The sequence below is a fragment of the Arctopsyche grandis genome, chromosome 9, assembly GCF_051622035.1.
Source record: "Arctopsyche grandis isolate Sample6627 chromosome 9, ASM5162203v2, whole genome shotgun sequence".
NCBI classification, from domain to species: Eukaryota; Metazoa; Arthropoda; class Insecta; order Trichoptera; family Hydropsychidae; genus Arctopsyche; species Arctopsyche grandis.
This window is the reverse complement of record NC_135363.1, coordinates 6,895,980-6,906,172: the sequence shown is the minus strand read 5'-3', so window position 1 is coordinate 6,906,172 and position 10,193 is coordinate 6,895,980.

Below are 10,193 nucleotides of genomic sequence, written 5' to 3'. Positions count from 1 at the left end.
AAATTAATAATATCAACAACTAATTTTATATATTAAAATTTTATTACTGTACATATTTCAAAACATGAAACACGAACTCAAAACCAATGACCAACCCATGACTTTATCTATGAATTTGAGGAATATAAGAAGATCACAAAACAAAATTTGATATTGAACCGTACAGACACGTTCACACGTACCGGCAGCATTATGAAATACTAATAGCTATAACAGCATATTTGATACAAGTTGAGCGCAAATGTATGGAAATTTGCACAAGACAAAATCTCTACTTCCGGTTGTCGGATTTTTTTCAATTTTTTATTATTACTTAATATCACTATCAGTATTATACACAATAAATATCAAGAAGATTAAAATAATTTAAAAGGTCAAAATAAAATAATGAATTAAATAAATTATTATCATCACACTAATACAAGAATTCCACTTGAATTTTTCATGAAGATCACACATGTTTAAGGGATCGAAAAAATTAGTGGAAAAATCGAACAAGAGTAAACTGCCACTTCCGGTTGACAGATGCTTACCAAATTTTACACATAACTTGGTATTAAGCTTAAACTGATAGATATGAAATTTTAGTTCAATAAACTAAAAGGTTTTAGATTAAAGGTACTACTTTCGGTTCAGATAAAAATATTTAAAAAATACGTAAATTAAAATATTTAAAAAATACGTAAAAAAAATAAATAAAAGAAACGTTATAAAACTTATAATTTCTATTACATTTAAAAAAAATCAGTTCGATTCAGTTAGCGGTTTTGGAGATAATTGAATTCAAAAACTTGAAAAAAAAAGGGGACACCTATAAGGGAAGGTACCATTTCCAGTCAACTTAAAAATTTAAAAAAAAATTTACGTCGTGTCCATAAAAATTTAAGTTTCAGTTTGATAGGACTAACGGTGTTCAAAAAATTCCCAAAATACACAGACACACATTTTTTCTAGATCATGAAAACGTGATCAATGATCGATTCCGAGTTCGAATCAGTCAAAATCTCGAGTTCGAATTTTCGCATGATCACAAAACTTCATCTGTTGTTACTATGTATAAAGTAATAAAAGTCAAATTCTACCGACTGCTATACGCACGAACAATGTTGTATTTCTTAACCAAAATGCGATGCGAAATTGAAACGAAATGTAATTGGCCCTCGCGGGTCGAGTGTATTTACATTTTACTCAAGTATCATGCTAGTAGTTACATTTTACTCAAGTATCTCAAGTAGATCGCTTCAACTATCTATACAGCTACACATTCCTGAAATGGTCCTAGAAAGATTCACAGTGGTAACCCACACGATAAACTCTAAACAACAAAATGCATTGAACCTGAAGCGCAATATAATTTCTTCTACATATGTACATATGCATATAACCCAACCACTTCTACGCCTTCTCCGATCCAACGAAACACAAAATCTGAAATAAAACCCACAAAGCATCACATTAGACCCGTTCCACTTTCGCGTACACCAACCACCACGCAGTTGCACTAATGTGTGCGCAAATAATAATTATAAATCGGATGTGGAGATAAAGCCGGTCAGCCTCGCATTTTTAATGAATCGAATCGCAAAGTAACTGTACAACGACGACGCAAGGACTCGCCATAAACATGGCAACAAAAGTGCACAGCCATATAATGATAATAATAAATACAATATAACAAAGACCATCGAGTGAAATTGAACGTGGAACAATCGAGAAAGTCGAAATGCACATTTGTCACAACAACGGTAACAACGACAACAACAACAACAACAACAACAACCCGAAGCGAGAGAACGGAGAGAAAAGGTGGTATACGAAACGAGACTTTCTCAAGTGTAAAATTTTGCGTACACTTTCATGTCCTTTGTGGAGAATTATCTGCACGTTATTATTTTATTCGACTGGCACATACATTATCGGCCCACTTTAACGCAATCAAATTCAATATAGAGCACACTACGAACATATGACGAATAATTGAGACAATTGCAAAAGTAGCGTTTTGGCCACGGATGAATCAGCCAATTTGGAAATGCCCATAGATATATTATATAATAAATGTACTAATACAATCCGATGCGTGTCCTTAAATATTTTGATTGCGGTATCTGAACGGGTCGGAATTTTTAAATCTTTAAATGATTCAAAACGTTCTTTAAATGGTATATCCTACGATGAAACTGTTATGAAGCGAGTGTATCCTTTTTTTGTACATATTGACGATTCCACACTGGAAAACACTCTTAGATTCTGATGAAGATGAGACAAAAATTGTGTGTTTGGCGATGAATGAAGATTTAATAAGGAAGTATTGAAGACAAAACAACAAAATAACGCGAATAAAAATAGCCTCAACTTTAAATGAACTAAGAAGAGGTTAGTATAAAAAAGAAATTTAAATATATGTACATACATGCTGACAGGAGAAAAACACTTTAAAAAAAATGCTTTCGCCCCTTTTAACTATAAAAATCAATTTCGACCGAAACTGGAAGAGTTTTTTCCATTGCTGGAAATATTTGTGCCAAAACCAAAATAGGCTTTGAATTCTCATTTAAATATTTGAGTATTCTTAAGAAGCTATTTCAAATGAATTTATTTTCATTATTACACTTTTTCCGGTTAATAAATATGTTGTTTAATTTTTTAAAATAAATACATTAAAATGCAATTTTTCTTCTAAACGTCATATGTATGTACATATATATACGCTATCACTAAGCCAGCAGTTTGGCTTAGTGATAGCGTATATATTTAGCATCACTGAGGTCATAGGTTCGTGTCCTCGCCACTGCTGGTTAGATTTGGGGGTTTTGTGACTCCAAATCGATCGTTTCTCTATCAGAGTTTGCCAATTTTATCTGATCATTGCTGAAACGATTCCTGAAAATTGGTATTAAAAAAATCTAATCCTGTTGTCACAAAAATCTGCCTGTGTATAATTTGTATTAATTATACACAGTAATCTGAAATCCATAGATGTCACTATGATTATTATTTCTGATTAATTGTTATATTCTATATATTCTGATTGTATATGTATGTATTACTGTATTTCTGATTTCTGATTGTTTATGTATTTCATTAACGTACACCCGTCGCATTGGAGCAAATCTGTAATGGCGAGTGTGTATTGATTTGTGACAATAAAATAAATAAAATAAAAATATGTATGTCCTGGGATCACGGAAATCCCAGAAAAAAATTCTTAGCCCTGTCCTATGTCCCGGGAATTGAAAAAGTCCGGGAAATCAGAAACCTCAATAATGATAGTCACCAGTATGCATGTGTTTGAAGTTAAATTAATACACACACATGTATGTATGTATGTACATACATACATGTATGTGTACATGCATAAAAACATGTGTCTGACTGTATTGAATTTTAAATATATTTTTCAACTAACACAAATTTCTTAGCAAACGTCTGATGATCTACTTTTATTATTCTGGCGATGTGAAGTAACCTAATTTTCATTTAAAAAAGTCAAATAAATATATGTACATATTTAAATTAAATACCAAGTCTTTTAAAATTTTACCACTCGATACTCGAGTGTCGAGTGATTGGAGATAATGTCAAGTGATTGGAGACTCTAGCAGCAAGCAAAACGTTATTAAATTTATTTTTGTTTTTGAAATATTCCAAAATTCTTGATTTGCGAATATTACTCGAGTAATAGTCGAGCTTTAATAAAAATGGACATTGAATATACTCGCGAGTGTCGAGTACTCGAATTGGAGACTCTTAGGGCCTAGTACCTACATACATATGTACTAATGAAATGATCGAACGTGCGAACGGGCACGTACTTAAACCGAACGATAGTTTCACGTGACCACTAATCGCCAATTCAACGTTCACGATCCGTCAGACGGTGGTGTGGATCTTCACGTTTCGCGGTATATGTATTGTACATAATAAACCCATGCATTTTTAATGTCACCGACTCTTTGTATCGCCATTCTGGTCACGATCTGATTGGTGGTGGTGGTGGTGGTGTCATAAAACCGCTACAATCGACTGCTGCTGCTGCTGCTGCTGAAAGACCTCATTGTCCAGGCGCCATTCGACTACTGCACAAAGATCTCCGACCTTCGAATGTAATTGGCAATGGCACTTCGTTGCGAAACTGGCTCAAATGCAAGCAGGAAACTGTCATAGTAAAATTTAACAACATTATGTACTTATGTACATACAATGCCACCACGTGTTGGAGCTACGGAAAAGTGATCAAGAATGCGTGTAATGCGAAATGCATGGATTTCTCACAATGGACCTAGTGGAAAACTTGCATTGCATCAAGGAAACGCTATAATATTTTTGTCAGGCGACGTCTCACTGATGCTACATTCTTTTTTAAGCTCCTAAATTGTTTCCTTGATTGTTCCGATTTACTGAGTAAGTTTGGTTTCAGGATCCCAGTTATAGGTGTTCTAGACACGTTGCACTCTTTTCACTTAATCCTTTCAAAACCAATTCCCGAAAAAAAATACCTATTCACAGCGTGTTTATCGTATGCTTAATGGGGAGCTGAATGACGTTGATCTGTTTCCGTATTTTGTAACATCAATTCAGGACTGTCATCAGGAGATTCTTGGTTGATTGATCCATTTATATTTCTTTATCCAATTACATTATATCACTTTATGTTTAATTATTCATTGTCCTATTTAGTCATATTTTAGTTTGTTTTCTTTTTCATTTGTTTGTCTATATGTACTAGATATATGTATGTATGTATTTTGTAAAAAACTATAATTACGCTCAGATCTTATTTTGTAATATGTATTCTTTATTTTTATGAATTTCAACATCTGTTGCCTGTTGATTTTTCAATAAATAAATAAATAAAAATTTTCATCGATTTTAAACAATGTCATGTGCCTCCGGCCAATCGATTTATCTCGACAAAAATTTCTAAAAAGTATTTTTTTTAATCGTTTCGATTTTTCACTATCTACATATAAAAAAAATGCTTAATAGTCACCTATTCCCGTTTAATTGCATCGATTATGATTAGTTTTCACTGATTAAAGAACCAAAAAGCTAGTTGTATGACGGAAACGGTCTTATCAGAAAATCGACTTATTTTAGTTTTACTTCACCTATTGGTCTGAAACTATTTCCTACATTCTTCCGATCGGTTTCAAACTTTGCCATTTTGCGCGATTTGGTCAACGGCAGAATTTAAATCGCTCCCGCAAATTCGATGGTGAAAAATAGCCATAATAAACACGTTTAAGAATACAAAAACAGCCAATTTGGAGACAATGACAGCTAAGCCTCCGCCAATAGCCTTATATGTTTGACTTTCAGCCACCCACTCGTTTTGTCAGATTTTAATTGTTTAAACGCCTATAACTTTATATTTTTCACATTATACCTTATTTTCACATTCGCTTCATTATTTCGAATATAAAAGTTGTTAAGAGTTCCCATGGATATCTATCTTTATTTTAAACACAAAAAATGCTGTCCAAAAAAAATGTCCATCGCGGGAAACCTAAAATTTGCATTTTTATATTTTTACATCATGCCATTACGGGCCGCCCCTGAGTGACACCTGGTAGTAAACTTGTACATATGTATATAAATTCATATACTATCAATTTGAAATCAAATAGTGGTGACATAGTGGGTAGGATGGTTTTGCCAATTTGATGATGAACCGTTTCAACAATGAAATCAGATAAAATCAGATAAAAATCCGAGTCTGACCAGTAGCACTACAGAAATTTTTATTTCAAACGAATATGTACACTCGTCTATACAAATCCCTCCAAAACGACGAACACCGAATGATGAGAGGATTATATGAACACCGAACGATCATGCATACTATTATATGATACACTGTCATATGTGAACAGTAATTTTGACGAAGTGAAAAAATAATTCTTTGATTTTTTTTCGATCGCAGTGCGTATCTTCGTAAGTCAAAACATCTTTAGTCGAGGACTACCTGTATATGATTGTTGATGATCTAATTTTAGCTCAATCTCGAAAATTTATTTAAATTGTGTATCCATGTTCTGTTTTAACTTTCAATATTTAATTTTAATTTTAATATAATAATTATAATTATATTTTGATATTTGAATTTAATTTCAATATAATAATAATTAAGTTTTAATTTTGATATTTAATTTAATTTTCATTTCGATTTTTTGTACCTTACTGGTTTCACCTAATTTGGTCTGTGGTGCCCTTCGTTGGCTTGGTGCGTACGCACCATAAGAAATGGGTATGAATCATGAAAAGCGCAATCAAATAGAAATACATACACATATACATATGTATATACTTTGGTCAAATTCCATCAGGCAAATTACATCAATTTATCAATTCTTTACATCGCACAGTTCGTGGAAGGCATTGAAACGAAATATCCAATGGAAGAGCAATTTTCAAATGTGATTCACTACGTATTTTTGATACGACTCTATGCACATACGTACATGTGTAATTGTCCCAGAAGGTCAAGAGGGATTCCGGATTCAAGACGATTCTTCGGCCCAGGGTCAATCCAGAGCAAACATCATCCATCAATAAGAACAGAGTCGGAAGCAGTTGGCAGCGTTTGAGCTATTTTCCTATGAAGATTGAATACGTTCACATTGGACACGGTTGACTTTCTTTGAAGTTGTTAATTGAATTTACGACTCGAAACACTGTCGACATGGAAAGTGACTTATAAAAATTCACTCGACGAAAAAAAGGTTCGCGTTTGAAGTCGAGGTCGGAAAACATTCTCGTTGTAAACACTGAAATGCACCTAAATGTTACATACATATGTATATTGCGACAAAAAAAAAACAATTTGCAACGAAAATTAAAATGTGTCTACACATTTATGACTTTCTTTGTACGCTTTCGAGGTGACAATCATCGTATGTATTTAACGTACACATGTACGTTTGTGTGATCAAAATAACAACACATCAAGCATGCTATTTATGTATAAACAAAAACAAGAAAAACCGTAATTGTAACATATTTTTTTTTACACGTAGAGCTTCACTTCGAATATATGTACATATGTATAATTTTCCAATACAGTATAGTGTCAGTTTAGCGAAAGCGTGTCATGATGAAGTCTATTCAAATAATATTTTTTTTCAAGCATATTTGTGAGCAATATTTATGAGCTGAATTTGAACCGCTTCCAGTCTTCCGATCGCTTTGATATTTTACCGACATACTGAGGTTAGCTTGGATTAAACTAAGCCAGTGTCTCTGACATAACTTTGAAGAATTCAATCATAAAACCAGCTTCATAGCTTGGTGGTGGCGTTAATGCTATGAGAGGTTCCCGGGATCGATCCGGGGGGTTGACCTCGAATATATTCCGAGTATTATCTGTAGTGCTGCTGGTCAGATTTGGATATTTTTGACTCCGGGTTGATCGCTTCCTATCAGAGTTTGCAAATTTATCTGATTTCATTGTTGAAACAGTTCCTCATCGAATTGGCAAAAACCGTCCTACCCACCATGTCACCACTATTTGAATATGATTTAAAATTTTATAATCTATTAATTTATATATGTTGAATGGGAATACCATAGATATCGCTCAGTGACAACCCAAAAACGGCATTTTGGGATAATATAAAATCGGGTCCATCGGCTATGCCACTTTTCTCAAGTATAAATATACAAATTAAAATCGGCTGTCAGATCGAAACGATGACAGCTGGCTATAAGAAGTGCCTGTTTGTCGCCTTTCCTTAAATTTACAGGTTACATAGTTGAACTGTTACTTTTCAGCACCATAACCTTTTTTACACTATTTCATATAAAGATTATAATCCAGTTTTCATAATTTCTCATATACATACATATGTATATACACCAATAATTTATATAAGGAATTATTACTAAAATATAATCGCATGAAATTACATGTTTATATTCCGTGTTCTATTTATGCCTATATATTTTTTACCCGATTTATCTGTTGTAGAGGTAGTTGCCTACATTATTTAAAGCGTAACCAGCGATTTGTTCAATTTTCACAAAGCTTTTCAATGGTTTTGTTTTATTTATTTTCTTTTATTATGTTTTGTCAAATATAATTTCGAGATCATATTGAAAAATAAATTAGATTGCAGCAACGAAATGTTTATAGTTTGTCGTAATAAATTAAAAGCGCCTTTGATTCATTGTTTAATAATATTTTGAATCTTTGAAATACCTACTCTAAACAATGTGTAGTTTTCCGTTACAATAAATAGTCAAGATTGGAGCTGCGACAAATTGCCCAACTAATTGCACGCCATGTCTTCCTTGAAGGAAACTTTTAATTTGCTATAAGTTTATAAGTTTTGCTATAAATTTTAATTTGCAAATTAAACATATTTTTTGTAGTATGGTAGCATTTTTTTTCAGTACTGTGCAATCTCTTTTGAAAAAAAATGAAATCAAACTTGAAATTTGCATTAACTTAAATTAATTCAACAGAGATATAGCATTGTATAGATGCAAATCATTAGAACTTCCTGCCATATAAAAAAACCTTAATAAGCTATTCAATTCAGAATCAAATCAGTGCAAAATTTATACATCGACGACTTTATCATTGTATGTATTTATTTACAGATTTTCATAGAAATGGTCCAAAATTTATTATGTATATCATTAGAAACACACGCTTATATAAACGAATTTTTTAGTAAATTGTAATTGACCAAATTTCAATAAAAAGATGTTGGCTCAGAATATAAATATTTTAGCTAATATTGATTTCAGGTGACCTTTGGTGAGGAAAAATATTTTGATCAAACTTAATTAAGATAAAATTCACCTTGACAGTTCACATCAATATCCACTTTAGAAAAACATTCGATGGAACACCATCGAAAAAGGACTAAATATCTAAGCATATATTAGTCATGAACATCATCAAATTAATCAAATGACGGTGCACAGGATCCGGTTAGTCTCGCATACAAGTCCATCAGTCCTTCTGTGAATTTGAATACACAGAAGCCCAAAACTTCTCGAAAGTTAAACCCAAGGTGTCAGATACGAACAGGTACCGAGACGACCTTTCCAACAATCCAGATTAACAAATAAGGATAAATTTAACAAACCCAGTGACCCAGCTTTTGTACTCAGTTGACGAACGGCCTGCAGACCTTGGCTCGAATCGATTACGTACAATTGCGGAGAATATAGTCCGTCACTTTTGTTATCTTCAAATGGCGTAAAATTGCAAATGAAGTGCATAATAATACAATGTGCATACTACAATTGTACAAATTCAATGGCTGGACAAAGCTGACGTGTAATCAATCGCGATTGTTGCTCCATTTGCGTTGAGAAGCGCCGGGATGTCTCAGACATATGACGTATTATGTATGTAGTGTGGGGTTATAAAGTGGTGATAAAAGTGGTTAAATTTAGAAGGAAATGGTCAAAAGTTCAACAGAAAGATTTGATAACCTGATATCACTGTTTTAGAAGTAAATGGTAGAATCTTACTATTGCTCTGTTAAAATGAAGTTGCTCTTGTGAACGCTTGTTGTAAACTTCTGGATTACTTCTGAAAACAATGTATTACTTTTTCAGCATATTTGATAAGCATTATCAACATTAAACTTATATTAAAATGAAACCTGTTTCGTTCTGAGTGCCAATTTGCAGTTTAAAATACGTGAAGTGAAAAATCGTTCTAAAACAAATGAAAAATTTTCATATGCATTTTATTAAAAAACAAAACTTTTTTTTGAATACATTTTATAATATTGTCTAATTCCATTAGATAATATACTGTATCTATTTTTCAACTTGTGGTTTTAATTATTGAAATTAGATAAAGCTTTATATTATTCTAATATTATGTTAATAATACATCTTAAGTATTTAAGAACTGCTGATCCTAATCATTACGTACATATTTTAAACATTATTTTTCATGTTAGTATTTATTATATTATCTTATTTTAATGTTATTGTTTCCAACACTAGGGATTCCAAAAATACCGTAATTTGCCACTACCTGTACTAAAATAGTACTAAATTCGCCTAGAAAAAATCTCGCTACAGATACATAGTACCGGTATCCACCGGTATTGATTTATTTATGCAATTGGTGCAATAAAATTAATAAAGTTAATTTATTAACTGTAGGCCAATTTTTGGTTATTCATTAATTATTTTAACCAATTACTATAATTAATTTTCAA